We start from the raw sequence: 18,918 nt of genomic DNA, 5'->3' as shown, positions 1-18,918 counted from the left end.
TTTGTACCATGGATGATTGACTGCATATTTTTAAGGCAGCTGTATATGTTAAGTTTGTTAAACTTGTCAAAGCAGACAGTCCAGCTTGCAAATGCAGTATAGCACATAACACAAGCATACTTTTTGGTGACACATGTGTTTTGGGTGGGGAAAAAAGGATTGTTAGTGGAAATTTGTTGCAGTTCACAGGGTTAGGTAGAATATCAATCACTTATCTTTTAAGGGTTTGTTTGCGGCTTGTAAAGCATTCACTACTTCTTGTAACCAACAGAATACATTTCATTTTGATTAATAATTGAGAATGGGTTATATACCATTTCCTTAGAGAGAAAGCAAATCATAATTAGACCATACAAGTGAAAATGCAATTTCCTATGCATCTTAAAAAAAATAAAAACAATAACCTAGTGTGAAATGATGGACTTTTTTCAGTTATCAAATGAAAGGATTCTTCATTGTCCTGAGGACAAAAATAAACAAAAAAAGAAGACAAAGCAACCATTAGGCCATCATTTATACTGTACAGTTCAAATATTAGTCAATGTATTTATTCACATTTTAAAAGATAGATATATGTGCTTTGTTGTTGACTAAATTAATGCACCATATTAATTCTGTGTTGTAATAAGAATCAAGTCTGGTTGCAGTGATAACAGGCAGAAGTTATGTAGTTATTAAAAATAGGTTTTGGCAGCAAAAGGCATGTTACAGTTACCATGAAAACAAGTCTGGCATGTAGGCTTAACAATGTGCAATTGTGTATAAAAGGCAGCACACATTGAGCTCTACTTACATCATCGTCAACCCTTTTGTTGCTTGAAAATGGGTCATGGCAGGGGGTATGGTTCATATCGTCATCTGTGACTATTGCTGCAGATGGAAATTCACTGTAGGCCAGGCTGTGTGACTGTGAGCCAAAAAACCTTGTGGTGTCAAATATTGTGGTGTCAAATATTTGATGCCAAGTGTACCATCATTTTGTGATCTCCGCTGCAGGGTCTGGTAGGTGTTTCTCCATTGCTAGAAACAGCCATCTCTTGTATAGGAAAATTGTTTTTGGGGTATTAAATGGTGAGGTGGTGATGGGAAGGCATGTTTTGATCCTTGAGCCTTAAATTTAAGAGGGGACTCCAAGACAGTTTCATTTTCACGTTCTATTGCTTCATATTTATTTGTAGATTTTGGATGAAGTACACTAACTGTCACTGTTGAAAGTGCCAGGTTTTCAAGTTTCTGCATGTTAATCCGCGAACCTACATCCCCAGTTTCATCTATATTTTTGACCATCCATTTTCAAAGAATTTCACTGGGATTGTCTAAAAGCAAAAATTCTCCATCTTTTCTAAAACAAACTGAACAACTGCAAGCAAAAAATAGGACGTTAAATGAAGCCATGATTATATACTGCTAGATATAATAATCGGAAATTAGTTTGCGACTGGTTTAAGTTTTAGAGGCATGGTACAGAGCATATCATTTCAAAATACTTTATTCGGTTTTAAAGATAAAACCATAAAAGTTTCACAGCACAATACAACCATTTAAAAAATATAAACATTTCCAAAAAATAATAATAAATCCAATTACAGTACAATGAAGTTAAAATATAGGCACCTAATACCTAATTATAAAGAAAATACAGGCCAAAAGGACAATGTGCAAAATAAAAACTCATGAGGCGAAAGGTGATAAGACAAGAGGTAACTATCAGTGCTCCATACATAATCTAGATCGCAGGGGCGATTTTAGAAAACATACTACAAAGGGGATAAAGTCTGGTTTTAACAATTGTAAATAAAAAAGAGCAGGGCGGACCTGGTTAAAATTATGTTTCTTTAATAATGATGTTAAAAAATATCTACGGGGGACAATATAAAAAGTGCAGCAGGTCCTGTGGAGACACTCCGTCGCAGCCACAGGGTGCTAGCACTTGTCCCCTGCAGCTCCCCTTTGGGACCTCTAAAAGCAAATGATAATAATCCAAGTGAAACCTGATCAATAAAAACCGCTCATGGGTAAACAATGGCCATAGAAGATATGGTTCCATGGTATGGATTGTTTTTAGCATCACATATTTGCGAACACTTTGTTTCCCTAGTTCAATGTGATTTCTCGCGAGCTTCTTTCTTGGTCATCGTAAAAGTCTTCTTAATGCAGCCCACATCCTTCATTGTGATGAGATCAGGTTTTAAAAATGAATCTGGCCGCACTAACTCCTCAAAACAACTCTTTATATATTTCAACCACGGAATTCATAGCATGAAATCCAGACTAAAAATGTCCCTTAAAATCTAGTGTTTAAGGGCGAACTCATCATTCAGCCAACAGTTGAGCCAGAGCAACAAGGGGTGCAAAGCCAAGTTGTCACTGATGTATGGCAGCCCCACTTCTTCATGGACCACCATATTGGAGGTACCCCTAGGCACTCCAAGGAGGCGTTTTAAAAAGTTGTTCTCCGCCACCTGTATGGCATCAGTTGCGGTGAAGCCCCATAGGCCACTCCCATAGCTCGCAATTGCCACACTTTTCGCCTGGTATAACTTCAACATTGCCGCCACAGGGCGCTTACCCATTTTGGTGGCAAAGTTGAAGATTGCATGTTGGCCCGTATAACCTCCCCTTTAGTCTTCTGGATGAGCGGCCCCCAATGGAGTTTGTCATCCATCAGGATGCCCAAATAAGAAAATGTTGTCAGGGGCACCCTGTCAATGCCTACTTTAAAAGGGTATACTTTCTTGGGGCGGGACCCGACCAACATAATATATGATTTAGAATTATTAATTGAAAGGTCACGATTCTCCATGAAAGTCTGGAACAAATCAAGAAGGGTCTGCAAAACCTTTGCAGTTCTAGCAATAAGTACAGCGTCGTCTGCGTAAAGCAGGATGGGCAGACCCCGACTACCCACCTAAGGAAAATCGCCCCCTGTTGATACCAACATCTTATGTAGGTCACTAATATGAAGGTTGAATAAAAATGGGGCCAGGATGCAGCCCTGCCGAACGCCCCTCTCTATGTTAAAATCCCTGGAGACCCGAAGGTCGTTGGCGTATCTGACATTAGCCCTAGTATCCCTATGCAGGTCCTCGAGAAATCCAACCAAGTTATCCTCTACCCCCATGGGGCTCATGGATTGCCACAGTTTTCCCCGATTGATGCAGTCAAAAGTGGAGGATAAATCCATGAAGGCCATGTAAAGGGTGCCCTGATGGGCGATTTTATATTTACCCTGGATCAAATATAAGTTAAGGCATTGGGATATGGTGGAATGCCCTGAGCGGAACCCATACGGGATGTCTGAAATTATCGCGTTTTGCTCCGCCCAGGAGGCTAATCTTCTCAGTATTACCCCACCAACGACCTTGACCACGAAATCAAGAAGGGAGATTGGTCTGTATCACAAAGTGCTATTTCGGTCCCCCTTCTTGAAAACCGGCACAATCGTGGACGCACCCCAGGACTCTGGACACCCGACCATTGCCGCAGCGTTAATCACGCCCGCCAGTACCAGGGCCAAAAACTGGGGGTTGGACTTAAAGAGGTCCGGCGGTATACCATCCGGCCCTGTCGCTTTATTACTAGATAGCTCTTGGATGCCCAACTCCACCTCCTTCTGCTCAAATAGTATCGGGGCAGACAAAATTCCCCTGTCTCTGGGTTTTTCAGGATCCCGCCCACCCTTGAAAATAGGAGTAAAATGTGCCACCCAATCGCTCTCAGTTAAGTTAGTACCCATTTCTCCTTCCTGTGACTTCTCAAAAAGGGGGCAATTATTAATACCCCAAAATCTGGAACTGCTAGCTAAGTTACTGGGCTCTAGTAATTCACGCAAGGTTTCCTCCATCAATTCTCTCTTTCTCGAGTCCAGGGCCTGCTTCTATAAGCGGCGTCGGGCACTAATCATGGATTGGTCTCTCTGTGTGATTTTTAAGTCTTCTTTTAAGAGTCTAGCAGCCTTAGAACAAGAGGCATCAAACCACCTAGGTTCAGAGGGCAGGGTTTTATGGTGAGGAGCGCTTAACAGGTTCCCTACTTTAAAAGTAATATCATCAAAGGCCCTAAGAACCCCCCCGGGACAGATACCAGGGGATATGCAGGATGCAATCTCAGCAGCACATATAGTTTTCACCTCGCTATGAAATAAATCTGGGGTGATCTGTGTCCACTTTATTCTACGCCTACCGTCAGTGGGTCTCATTCTGCCTGCTACCGAGATCCTGTCTTGGCTCAACAACAACCCCCCTCCTAGGAATGCACAAACAGGGTTATGGTCACTGAAAGCACTTTCAATAATTGCAAACCTTAATAAATGGCTATTTAAGCCACCAGATGTCAATATGTGGTCAATGAAAGAGCTCTTATACTGGCCTATAAACGAAGGTACACACTGTTTGCTATGCTGGTGTGGAACTGTCATTGCTGAAATCAGGTCAAAGGAATCAAGCAAACTGCTTCAGGGCATCCCCCTGTGCAGTATGCTCAAACTGAAAACCCCGCATCTTTGCACACCCCAGCTCCTCCATACAGACATTTGCTGGATCACCACAGGGGTGGATATTAAAATCTCTGATTACCCTCAGGTTATTTGCAACAGACCCACGCATCTTCCTTAAGAGAATGCGTAGCTGGGCAATTTTACACCCCCCTCTGGAGCCATGGAATTATAAAAATTAATAATTCCCAGATTGTTTCTTCCCCTTTTCAAAATGATTGCTTGTAGATCTTTATTAGAGAAGGGGACTAGCTGGATCTTGCAAGGCACTGCCAATGTTATGAATATGACTTAGCCACCGCTGTCTCTGCCATGCACTGATGGTGTTGCTGGGTCATAAAAAGCTTTATAGCCCTCCAAAGATAGACTACAATCAACCAGCCAGGTCTCCTGCAAACAAATCACTGAAAACTGCCTGATAAACTGCAGCCAAATCGGGTCCCTAAATTTCCCAGCTAAGCCTGCGACATTCCATGAAACGACATTGTGAAGGTCCTGATTATGTTGAATTCCCTGGGTTCCTACCAATGCAGAGGCCTTGCTCCGGTGGCTGAACCTCTCCAACCCTTCCTCACCCCTTGACACAATGGCTAGTGCGGTAATACATGATTCCTCGAGCCTTTGTGTTAATGCTCCTGCTGACTGGGACCTCAACAGTAGTCAATTACACTCTTCCAGCCTGGAGAGGGCTGAAAACCTGTTAGAGAGTTCCAGCCGGGGAACCGACTGTTGCTCATCTTGACGCCCTCCAACTCCCAATTGGAATAAAGAGCCCAACACCCCAGTAGATCTTGAAACCCTGCCTTCAAGTGGAAAAATTTAATTAATCCGGCTTCTAGGAACAACCTTATAGAAGAAGCCTAATGGGAGGGCTTTTATGCCAATGTCGCTGTTAGAAGAATTAAGATAGACCTCCCGGAGGATTCTATACACAAGGTAGCTGCAATTAAAATTCACAATAATACAATCGCCCCCTACGTTTTTCCGCGAACTCTCTATCCACCCAACTCGGCGCACCATTAAGATGTTACATTCTACCATGGGTCCCAATGATGTGTTACAAGATAACCAATAGGTCACCTTATTTCTAAGTTGGAGAAAGTTTTCCTGAGATCCATGGTGCAGTGGCGGGACATTTGTCAGAATCATTACCAGGGGCGTAGACTGTGGTGGGAGGTCAACCACTGTTTTATTCTGAGTTCCAGGAGTGGGGGCAGAAGTGGGGGGTCCCTGATGGTCAGCTAATGTTCTTCCTATCCTCTACCGAGCCTGGCCTTGCCCGATGTTTAATTGGGCCCTAATGCTATCCGGTCCCTTGCTAACACCATCTGCATCCCCGCCTAGGTCTTTTGCAGCCACATTTGCACTACGTATCTGGGTGCTGGGTGGAAGTTGGTGGGCTGCCACTACTGCAGATGGAGGGATAAGACATGACGTTGTGGTGACTACATTTGGATTCGTAAGTACAGAATTAGGAATAGGTGTAGGTGTAGGTGTAATCAGTGAGGGCTTATTTAAATCTGAGTTTTCTCAATAAGGTCCAATTTTCCCACAATGGGGACTCAGCCTTTCATTAAACATGCAACTCATGATGGATTTAAATGCTTCCAACGTGTCCTGGTTAACTGTTTTTTCCAGTTGACCGGCAGCTACCTTATTTTTTGTTACAAATTTGGGGGGTGCATTCGGTATAGTTTTTTTAACCTGCCTGACTATAGGTTTAGACTTCCTTTTAATGCTCCCACTTGGCCTAGGGACCTCATTAATATTTCCTATTGGGCCCACATTGCAGGGGGCTAACCGGGGACATCTGATCCTCATTGCCATCAGGCTCCACCAATTCCAACGGCGGTTCAAAACCCCTGCTCACGTTATTCATGATTACAGTTGGGGAGAGTACTCTGTGAAGGGGGGAACCCTGCAAAAGAGATGCGTCTCCATTGAACTGGGAGTTATCACCCAGTCCAGAAGATGATAGGGGACACAATGGTAACAGTTTCCCTGGTTACTAAGTTAGTCTCACCCGTCTGCAATAGTGCACCTCTTACGGGGGATCTGGACAAACGCCAGTTCAGTTTCCCTGTCAATCGGAAAATCGTCCATGGTTGTGACATTGGCCCTAGTGGCAACCCGCGTCCCCTCTTGACAGGAATGCGCCTTCCTTCTCCCCATGTTGAGCACTCAAAGTTTACACCCCGCACCCACTGGAAACACCCCAGCACTCGTATAATACCTGACCCCTCTGGGATGTAGCAGAGACACCACTAAATAAATAAAAAGCCCACAGTACAATTCAGCAAACAACCCACATGATGCATCAGCTACGCAATAGTCCAGTCAATATTTATCTCACTGCAGGTTTTTTTACAGGTTGGGGTCAAGAGGGTGGGCCCGGCCAGCGCTGCGGGAGCCCGCGCTACCCTTTCAAGGGCTCCTGTCACTTCCCGGTGATGTGTTGTTCGTGTGCCTTCCCGGGAATGCTGGGATTAGTAGTTCGCCCCCCAGGCCACACAGGGCGGTTCAGGCAATCTCGGGCAGCCTCTGCTTAAATGGCGGTTGCGGTCTTTCCTTGACTGTGGCAGCAGCTCAACCGTGGCAGCAACTCCCCGCTGGCAAAACCCGACACGAGACCTCTCTGGTAAGGATTAGTGTGTCACAAACTGATACACATATTATTTAATTTGAGAAAAGTAACACGGAGGTAGGCAGATACAAACAACCTATCTCTATCGCCAGATTTTTGACAGTGGAAAACATGAACTATCAGTAAACCAAGATGCAAGACAGTAATGTAAATCCTCATTTTACACCTCCTTCAAAAAAGGATGAATTTACACCTATTTTAAGCTGATATTTAAGTGAAATCTTGTGGCATTGGGGGAGACTTTTTAGGTTTCACCTGCACAGTGCTTGCACCGTGCTTACGAAATCTCTTGTATTTAATATAACTTAAACAAGGGCTTTAATCAGTTCCAGCCGCTTAATTACTTTTTTAAAAATTGCTTTTGTGTGGAACCTTTTTTTGTTAACTTCCCCTGGCGGCACGCATTTACAGTACTTCGACTAAAGCTGTTCACCCTGTTTAAGCCCCATTCACTAAAATAGAGCTCTTCCCACAGAAAAGGCAGACAGTATGCTGCAATGCTTGCTTTTTAGGTCTCGTCTAGCGAACGCATACGCTGCTTCGCCATGGCGAGACTATTGTCGTTGCTTTGGTTTGTGAAGAAAACAAACCATGTGCGCGCCTGGACAGGCAATGTGTGCGCGCACGGCGCCAGGACACTCCGTACGTGTGCACATCTCCTGTAGAGCTAGGGTTACATAGCGCGCACATCGCGTGCTTTCACTCCCCCCCTTGTCAGCTCCACGGAGACAGCTTTTTTTTGTGGTTGTCTAAAATTTTATTTTTAAAGAAATCCCAGTCACCGTTACGTCTGCGGGTTAAGTAACATTAGGCTCCTGTTCTAAGCAGCCAAGGCACTGCAGTTGTTTTCACTGATTTTTCAGAGGCGCACTGCAATGTCCCAGGTCAATAAACTAATTACTAGCAAAAGGTATTATTTACAGTGTTCGGAGACGGCGAAAAAGGTTTTGTGACGTGCCAAACAAAGATAAGTTTTTATTATGCAGAATAGAATACGATGGCATTGATTTCAAACTTTGGGGGCATAAAAGAGAAATTACAGTAGCACAACAGCAGATTTAACGGAAACTGCACACACACTATCATAATTCCACTGTAGGTAACTTTATTGTATTTTACCAGCCGAAATAAAATGTTGTATAAAATTCTTTACTCAAGCAGTGGCCCTTGCAGCGTTGTCATTAGAGATTTAAAATTCTAATTAATTTGTACTTCTGTAATTAAAATAAGACAAATTGACACAATAAAGAGTTTTAAGCCTTAATGGCTGCATTTTTGTAATCCTAAAGGATATGTTAATACAATTGTTATATTTTTGGATGCAGGTGCAAAACTGAAACCGGTATACCCCACTGGGTTTAATTGAGTTGTACTTTACGAATTTCTGGACAATGCTGAAAGCATCAGACAGTCCTGATTAGCTAAAAACAAGCATTTGCAATGCAATAGGTCTAGCATTTGCAAGAGTTTAAGCTAATAGCATTGCAAATGACAATGCCTTTTATTTGTTTTACAAACCAAAACATAAATAAAAGACATTGTCATTTACAATGCCAAAAGCTCAAACTTACGTAAATGCGAGACCTATTGCATTGCAAATGCTTGTTATTACTTAGTTGTGTAAAGCAGATGGTTTAGCCTTAGAACATTTGTGGCCTTTCCTATTCATGACTCAGTAACTTTCTTTGCACTTTATAAGCATTATCAGATTGATTTTTTCAACATAATCTGTTTGGTCAATGTGATCAAATTCTAAATGTTGTAATAAACATTACACATTAAAAATAAAGTTAAATATACAAGACCTATGCTTAAAGGGCACTGACTAGTTATAGTGACTATATGGTGAGCCTGGATTTAAAGTTTAATGCCAATAAAACCTACGTAATGAGCTGTGGGAAGGCAAGAATGAAAGAAAGATCCACTTTTATTGGTGGCAAAAAGCTTGGAAACGCAATAACATATCCATACTTAGGAATCCTTGTGGATAATAGGGGCACCTGGAACCAGACAATAAAAGAAAAAAAACTCATGTTTATGAAAACAACAACAGCCCTTGTAAATTTCGCGCAGAAAATAGGAAAAAGGCAGCCACAAGAATTGATTAAGATCTATAAAGCAAAATGTCTTAGCGTTGTACTATATGGTGCCGGGATTTGGGGCTATTGTAGTGTGGGAGAAATACAGAAAGTGGAAAACGCCTTTATTCGTTACATACTGGCTGTTCCTCGATCAACCTCGACTTTTATCTGTCATACAGAGCTGGGGTTACAATATATAACGGACACGATAAGAGTCCAACCAGTGCTTTTATGGCACCGGATCTGGACCTCTAATAAAACAGCGTTTACCCAACAGGTCATAGAAGACTCTCAAATTGGACAAAGCCCTAGCCATTAGCTGGTTAAAGTATATCAGAGATTTTATGGGGGACCTAGGACAACCTGAGTTATTTCATAATCCAGAAAAAATTATGGAGATTTCCAGGAAAGACTTTAAGAAACAATGTATGTCGCATCTGGAAGAACTAAGATATATATGTGAACTTCAAAAAACAACAGTGCGGCTACATCAGACCATTCTTTCCTCGACAAAAATGCATCCCTGTCTGTCTTATTATGGTACAGGGTACGATAGATTCGTACTCAAGCGCTTTAGATTGGATTCTTTTTTCCGTTTAGTATCTTTCCCTGTAACAAATGATTGGTCAAGACATCGACAGCCACATGCATCAAGCTAAAAACCGTTCGCAAACGGGCAGATTCTCAGAATCTGCCCCTTTGCTACCGGTATTTTTGCATTTGGGATGCATCTCCCAAATGCAAAAATCGCAATTTAACAAATCTCTAAATTGAGATTTCTTAAATTGCAATTGCATTTAAGGAATACCAAATTGAGATTCCTTAAATGCAATGCATCAAAGTCAAAAAATGTGCGATTTCGCTAATAGGAGTAGCAAATTACCATGAAGTTGAACTTCATGGTAATTTGCAAAAACTATGAAAAATTCACTTTTGTGCATTTTTCAAAGTTTCATGTTGCGCACACATATGCCCTTAGGGCATGTGTGTGCGCAACATATGTGCACAGATCAATTTCAGGGGTGCAACAGGGTGTCCTTTTGACACCCTGGCACCCTTGAAATTGCATTCTCTATTTGCGATTCTCTAATTGAGAATCGCAAATTGAGAATGTCTTCCCATTCATTCCTATGGGCCTCTAGACCCATAGGAATGAATGGGGAGGTATTCCTTAATTGCGATACAGAATTTTGCGAGTCGCAATTAAGGAATATTTAGAAATCGCTATTTTTTTAAGCGATTTCTACATGCATAGGCTTCTGCGATTCCTTAATTGCGATTGCTTAAAAATCGCAATTAAGGAATCGCAAAAGCCAACATTGATGCATGTGCCTGCTAGATCCTTGTTCTTGTGACGGTATTGCGTCTCAAACTACTATCCACACTGTCTTATTTTGCAAATAATACAGGGAACAAAGGAAAAGGTAGATTCTTCCAATTTTTTTAATTTGGGGTTTGAGGCAAAGTCGGCCAGCGTACTTTGCATTGCAATTATTGGATAATGAATTATATACTAGAAATATTACACTTTTTTTAAAAGCAGTAATTATGATTAGAAAATATGTAAAATGAAATATAGGGGTTTTATCTGGAAAATATTTTTTATAGGAATGTTACACGAACTGACAAACATTGATTACTTTGTATAACAAAGTAATGGAACGCCAGTATGGTAAGGTTTTGGTAATTTCTTAAAAATAAATCCAAATAGATTGTTCAATATGTGTAAATCTAGAACTGAATTACTGTCCCATTTTTGGCAAAAGAGTATTCATTAATTTCGGGTAGCAGAGTTAATTGTATGATTTTAAGTGGAAAATGGTTTTAAACAAAACGCACCATGAATTGATAACAATTTTTTGCTGTAACTCGGGAGTAGGGGAGAGTTGACATAATAGGGCTTTGTTACTATTTAAAAATGAATTCAAATAGCACGTTCAAAATTTATAAACTTATATCTGTGTACTATGCTTTTATGGTTTTTTAATGTAAACGAAAACCGAATAAAGTGAATTTTGAATTTGATTTGAAGAGGTATGCTATATTTTACTACTAAACAGGCAGCCACAAGTGCAGTTACTTTGCGGAGAGTTATGCATTGAATGGTGCAGTAGGTGCAGTGCCACCAGTCCCAAAAGGTGTCACAACTCCTCTAAACACCTAATATTGCTATATTTGACTACTACGCAAGCAGTCAAAATTGAAGTTAACTTGCAGTTAACAGGGGACTTTATTTTGAAGGAGCAGCAGGTGCAGTGGCACCAGGGCAAAAACGTGTAGGGACCCTACCAAACCCAGATCACTGCTAAATGTTACTACTAAACAAGGCAGTTACAAATGCATTTATCTAGCACGCAATAGGGTCATGATTTGAATGGTGCAGTAGCACCAGAACCAAAAGCTTTAGGGATCACTCTAAACACCTAATATTGTTATATTTTACTACTAAACAGGCAGTCACAAGTGCACTCGCTTGCAGACAACAGGGTCATGACTTGAATGGCGCAGCAAATGCAGTGGCACTGGGCCCAAAAGCTGTCAAAACGCCTCTAAACACCAAATATTGCAATGTTTTACTACTATAAAGGCAGTTAAATTGCAGATAAAAGGGGCTTGATTTGAATGGTGCAGCAGGGCCCAAAAGCTCTAAGGGCCCCGATAAACGCAGAATTCTGCTACATATTACTAGTAAACAGACAGTCACAAGTGCAGTTATCTAGCAAGCACTAGGGCCATTATTTAAATGGTGCTGCAGGTGCAGTGGCACCGGGGCCAAACGTTCTCAGAACACCCCTAAACACATATTGCTATTACATCAATTTATTGCGTGCGTAGGGCTTGTGCAAGTCATTCAGTACAAGGAGCAAGTTATGCTTAACACGATAAGATGACAAGTAACTTTATTGATGAATGTATCGATGAAAAAGAAACACGAGCAAGCAGTGCATTTGAAAATATACCTGGACTGAATTTATCTGTGTATTCGTTTTCAGTGGGATATGGGTGTCGAAAATCAGTCTTTCTCTTTTTTGAGCAAAACAAAAGATGAAAACTAGGCGAAATGTAAGCATGTCTTGGACTTTTGTTTTGTGGAGCATCCAGTCTGCTGCAGAGTTTGCTTCCGTCTGCGAGTAGACCAGCCTCAAGCTGCCTACGCCTGGGCACCATGTTGACAGACACAATCATTCATAGATTACAGGTGCCCAAGTTACCAAGTCCCTGAGAGCACTATGCACTATTAGCACACTTAAGGAAAACGTGAGCTTTTCTTTTCCTAATATGGTGAATTTTATTCGTTTTTCTGCTGGGCATTAATCCATTTGTGAGTCACATACATTTGTAAGCCGGTACCAAAAACTCAGTATCAGTTGTCCTAATTATAGCATTCTGAGGCTAATAAACTACTCTGGGAAGACTGATTTTCTGTCCATACTGCAGATGTGATTGTAAGACAACACCTACAGGTTGCCACAGTCCTACAAGTTAAAGTTCAATGCCAAGGATCAGAACAAAATCTAGTGCTACAAGGTTCACTTTTTTACACTGAAATGAGTTTGGTGATGTGATGAGGGGACAAGTAAGATAAAACATATAACTCTTGCTCGCTTTATTAAAAGTCAGCCAGCAGCTTATGAATTAGTGCTGAACCAGTCAATGGCACTCCGCTGCAGAGCATTCGAAGAGTACGGTAAGTCTGTCCATGACCTCAAAATCTGCGAAAGTACTCAGAACACACAGCAATATTGGTGGTAGTGTTTCTCAAAGAGAGAAAACGTCCGCACCTTCTGTTAATGACTATTCTCACTGTGCACGTTATACGCGAAGTATCAAAAGAGGTGCACTGATAACCTGATAAGACACCCACCACCAGGGGTGTTAAACAAAGCAACTTAATGCAAGTATCAAGAATCAGGAGGAAACCAAGTTGCACAAGCACCCTCTAAGAAGTCAAATGTCAAGGAAATTTCCGTGAAGTAATAGTTATTTCAAGGTTTTTACACCAACATCAATCATAAGTTCATTTGAAGTTAAGGAGCTTCAAAGTATGGATCCAAAAACAATTGTTGTGCTTCAAATTCTTTATTGTCAAACACATTAAAAGTTTTCCAGCTTTGCACTGCCGACACGTGTTTCGCCCACCTTGGGCTTTTTCAAGGCTGGAAGCATAAAAATTACAATAAGTACATCTAATAGATGTGAGCTATATATGTACAATTTCCCTAATTATATACAATAAAACTTCTTGTGTGGTCTCATAACTACAACATTTACATCACCATTCAATAGTTTGTCCTAAGAAAAACCACTAAAAACACGAACATTTTATACTAAATTGTGAATATACTGACAATGTCGAACAGTTCATGCAATGAAATTACCAATTTTTAGAATTGTATCTCACAGCAATTTACAAAAAGATTAAACATGATCAAGATTTCGAGATTCAAGTACCCTGATGTTATCAAGCGTAGGAGTAGTACAATGATTTCATTAGTTGTTATGCTGTCCTTTGTAAATATACTGACAATTCCTAACAGTCCATGCAATGAGTTTACCAAGTCTAAGGATTGTATCTCACAGCCGTTTACAAAAAATTTTCAACATGATCAAAATTTCATGATTAAAGTACCCTGATATTATCAAGTATAGGAGTAGTGCAATGATTTCATAAGTTATTATACTGTCCTAGTTCCCACTTCCTTCCCACAAGCCTAGGGATAATAACCTCAAACTCATGGTTCCAAAAGATGAGTACTTGATAAACAACGACCTACCAATCTTAGTCAGTCTTGATAGTTCTGGCCGTCGGGAAGATCTTAAGAATCAGAAAGGTGCAAATATAATGTGTCGATGTTCGGAATCCTAATGCAATGAAGAAGAGGTAGAGAGAAAGATATCTTACCAAATTGTGAAGTCACAAGAATTAAAAAGAATAAGTCACAACCATATTCCAAAAGATACCCCTACCTATTAGGTGTAGTGATCACGGCGAGTTGATCAAGGTGTTGGTTCCACCTTTATAGCTTCAAGATATTAAGCCCCACGTTGAGTTTTGATAAACTACGGACAGTCATAGAAGTATGTCCTGTAAGTCAGAGAAGCGAAAGCATGCTGATAATAATCACTCAACATACTGTCCATACTCACTGGAAACCAAATAAGTGTGTTAGGGCATATAAAAGCAGGCATTTCGAAGAAATGCTAATAACTTGGGCAAGCTCTGATTGAGTGACTAATACTAGGGGTGGACAACCGAAAATAAGCCCATGCATTAAAAAGATCAAATGAAGTATGCATGCCAAAGAAATCGGGAACATCTGCCGATTACTCACTTAATATGGTAGTACGGTTCGCTGCATGGAGATAAGTCCTTATTCATATAGTCAAGATTCCAGAAGACCTTGATAAGTCTGTAAGACAATGTAAATAATCATATTGCACCCTCTATTTATTAAGTCTACTAGAGAGAATTACTGCCGTAGACATGTTGTAAGTAAGAGCGCTGAAAAGACCCTGCAATCAAGGTGCAGATTAGGAGGTCACAAGATGTGATTAGTCCAAGAAGACATTGTATTTAATACTATCCTATAGCTGAGAACAATATGTAACCATAGTAAGTCAAAAGATTATTTTTGCAAGCACATTGCGTAAATATATTGACATTACCCTACAACCTATCGTAAGAAACATTCCCTCATTCCTAGAGGATACAAAAGATCTTCTATGTAAGCTAGAAGACCTTGAGTGGACACCTACATTTAAACTAGTAACACTAGATGTATGCGCATTATATACAAGCATACCTTTAGAAAAGGGCATGGCCGCTCTCACATATTTTTTATCAAAAAGAGACGCCACACTCTATGATCACACCACTATGATCATTGATCTGACGAGATTTGCTCTCAATAACAACTTCTTTAAACATCTAGATGACTGGTACCAACAACACTCTGGTGTTGCTATGGGAGCTAAATTTTCACCCTCCTTCGCAAACATATATATGGGCTTCTATGAAGAACATCATATATGGAAAAAAGGCCCTTCGACCCTAACTGAACACATTGTTTACTGGGGTCGATTCATCGACGATGTGTTTATGATATGGGGGGGAGGGGATGAATTACTGAATGAATTCATAACTTACTTGAATGACAACGAATACAATCTGAAATTTACTTATGATTCTAGTAATAATAGCATTTCTTTTCTAGATGTTACATTGTTCATCTCTAACAATAGAATTGAATCCAAACTATATAGGAAGAGTACCTCCTGTAATTCAGTCCTGCATGCCAGCAGTGCCCACCCTGTCTCCCAAATTGGGGCAATCCCATATGGCGAAATGACTAGACTGCGACGCAATTGCAGTACAGATGACATATTTACAGCAGAAATTGAGACCCTAAAGAAAAGGTTTCTGATAAGAGGTTATGATAGTCAACTGTTGAATAAGGCACATGAAAGGATACATAAAATCTCCAGAGAGTCTACTCTAAAAAGAAAACCAAAGGGACCCAAACACGGCACGGATAATAAGCTTGCTATTATAACACAATACAGTGCCAACAGTTCCAAAATTTTCAATGCGTTTAGGAAGCACTGGCACCTATTACAACTTGATAAAGATCTGGAGAAACATGTACGTAATAAACCCCGCATTGTCTACAAGAAAGGTAAAACACTTAGAAACTGGCTCAGCCCTTCGACCATCAGGAACCCTGTATCTAACCATCATGTGTTGACTAGTACTAACAAATGGTTGCCCATTAAACCTTGTGGTTTTTACAAATGCACCATGTGTAAAATTTATCAATTTGCTCTAGACAAAAAGAAGACTTTCTCATATAACACTAAACAAACCCACCATATTAGACATTTTATCAACTGTAATTCTAAGTTGGTAGTATATTGCATCATTTGTCATTGTGGGTTGATCTATGTGGGGAGTACCATCCGTCCCCTAAAAGAGAGACTGCAAGAACATATCAGAGCTATCCGTAACAACGACGTCAGATATCCATTGGCAGCACACTATAATAAGGCACATTCGGAATTAGAGGTACTGGGCATTCGCTTCCATGGCATTGATATGATCAAACCTGATCCGAGAGGAGGTGACAACACTCTGGCCCTCCGCAAACTTGAATCCCAATGGCTAATCAAACTTCGTGCAGTTGACTTAGGTCTCAATATTGATAGAGAACTACATGTTTTCCTTAAAGATTAGTTTGATCTACTGTGATAAATGGGACTCAACTGTATTTCTGCTAAATGGGACTCAACTGTATTTCTGCTGAATGTTTCTATGATTCTATTGTATTTCTGCTCAATCGTTTTATGGCTTAATTGATACTATGTTAAGATATATGTGGATAAGTGGATCCATTGTTTGCCATACTCTCTTCTGTATGGATATTATGCTACCCTGTGCAGACATAATATATTGTTGGTCTATGAGATTGTCATACACATTTTTTCGCTCAAAGACTCGCACTCCGAGTGTTTATTGTTTACGATGAATTCCCTCTCAATACAAGAGATAGTTACTAATATGCTCTCTGTTCACATTTAAAGATGGCGAACATGTCCTGACACCGTTTGTATGCATGTTATACCTGTAGCATACTAGATTATTGGGGGCTACTAGTGTTCATTTTAAGACTGGAACGACCTTCTTATTCTTATTAAACCCTATACAAACGTGTTGCCTAAATACTATGGCCACTATAAATATGTTGATGTATACATCACGGCCACTTCTCTTCTTTTAAAACTAACTTAGGAGCGTCCTTTTCTTTTATCGAAACGGATGCTTTTAAATGTGATTTCGACTGTGAACTCACCTTGGATACACATCGTGATATTCAATTCTACCCCGTTTTTATCTATGATGACAAAATACTTTAACACTACACTACGAAGGCATACACTGCAATGCACGTCCTGGCGCTCTAATATGGCCGCCACAGTGGTCCTTCATTAACCGTCTCGGATTGAGTTACGGTTTCCGACACTTCTTCCCGTGTGAATTATCACCTCGCGTCTATTTACACATGGATACACATCACAATATTTAATTCTACCCTGTTTTTATCTTTGATGAAATAATACCTAAACGCTACACTATGAAGGCATACACTGGAATGCACGTCCTGGCACTCCAATATGGCCGCCACAGTGGTTCTTCATTCACCGTCTCGGATTGAGTTATGGTTTCCGACATTTCTTCCCGCGTGAATTATCACCTCGCGTCTATTTAAATCGGGACGCGGGGAATTTGAATTGTTAGTACCTTGCAGTGGAGATCCGGCCCGATGCAAACAACCAAGAGGTAAGATGGGGATTTCTGACATGTGGGATCTTTACCTAGTTTAATTATTTCTACTTGGGTGACACGAATGCTGATCACCTTTCCCGTTATATTTTGATATACTGTTTCTTTAAAATACAACCCCTGTTTAACGCTGTTTGGCCACATACTTGGTGCCTATTTCATTTGCGCCTTGTGTGTACTTTCTGTGAAAACTGTGGGGATACATTGGCTCCTACTGCAAGTTAGCATTAGTTTAATGTTCTTTCGTGACTAATCCTAACTCTATAAATTGCACTCTAGTTGCAGGGTCATTTTAGTGATTTCATTTATTTCATGTCTACTATTGCGGATTGTTTTTACGCAATGTGTTTGCAAAAATAATCTTTTGACTTACTATGGTTACATATTGTTCTCAGCTATAGGATAGTATTAAATACAATGTCTTCTTGGACTAATCACATCTTGTTACCTCCTAATCTGCACCTTGATTGCAGGGTCTTTTCAGCGCTCTTACTTACAACATGTCTACGGCAGTAATTCTCTCTAGTAGACTTAATAAATAGAGGGTGCAATATGATTATTTACATTGTCTTACAGACTTATCAAGGTCTTCTGGAATCTTGACTATATGAATAAGGACTTATCTCCATGCAGCGAACCGTACTACCATATTAAGTGAGTAATCGGCAGATGTTCCCGATTTCTTTGGCATGCATACTTCATTTGATCTTTTTAATGCATGGGCTTATTTTCGGTTGTCCACCCCTAGTATTAGTCACTCAAGCAGAGCTTGCCCAAGTTATTAGCATTTCTTCGAAATGCCTGCTTTTATATGCCCTAACACACTTATTTGGTTTCCAGTGAGTATGGACAGTATGTTGAGTGATTATTATCAGCATGCTTTCGCTTCTCTGACTTACAGGACATACTTCTATGACTGTCCGTAGTTTATCAAAACTCAACGTGGGGCTTAATATCTTGAAGCTATAAAGGTGGAACCAACACCTTGATCAACTCGCCGTGATCACTACACCTAATAGGTAGGGGTATCTTTTGGAATATGGTTGTGACTTATTCTTTTTAATTCTTGTGACTTCACAATTTGGTAAGATATCTTTCTCTCTACCTCTTCTTCATTGCATTAGGATTCCGAACATCGACACATTATATTTGCACCTTTCTGATTCTTAAGATCTTCCCGACGGCCAGAACTATCAAGACTGACTAAGATTGGTAGGTCGTTGTTTATCAAGTACTCATCTTTTGGAACCATGAGTTTGAGGTTATTATCCCTAGGCTTGTGGGAAGGAAGTGGGAACTAGGACAGTATAATAACTTATGAAATCATTGCACTACTCCTATGCTTGATAATATCAGGGTACTT

The 18,918-nt window shown here is 40.4% G+C and overlaps 1 pseudogene; it reads right to left on the bottom strand.

The window, feature by feature from the left end:
• Nucleotides 1-251: 251 nt before the first annotated feature.
• Nucleotides 252-1,287, bottom strand: LOC147711951 (uncharacterized; annotated as a pseudogene).
• Between the last annotated feature and the right edge of the window lie 17,631 nt (nucleotides 1,288-18,918).

Source organism: Lissotriton vulgaris, chromosome 5, assembly GCF_964263255.1.
Source record: "Lissotriton vulgaris chromosome 5, aLisVul1.2, whole genome shotgun sequence".
Taxonomy (NCBI): Eukaryota; Metazoa; Chordata; class Amphibia; order Caudata; family Salamandridae; genus Lissotriton; species Lissotriton vulgaris.
Note: the sequence above shows the minus strand (reverse complement) of the source record. Positions and strands in the feature narration are given on the sequence as shown.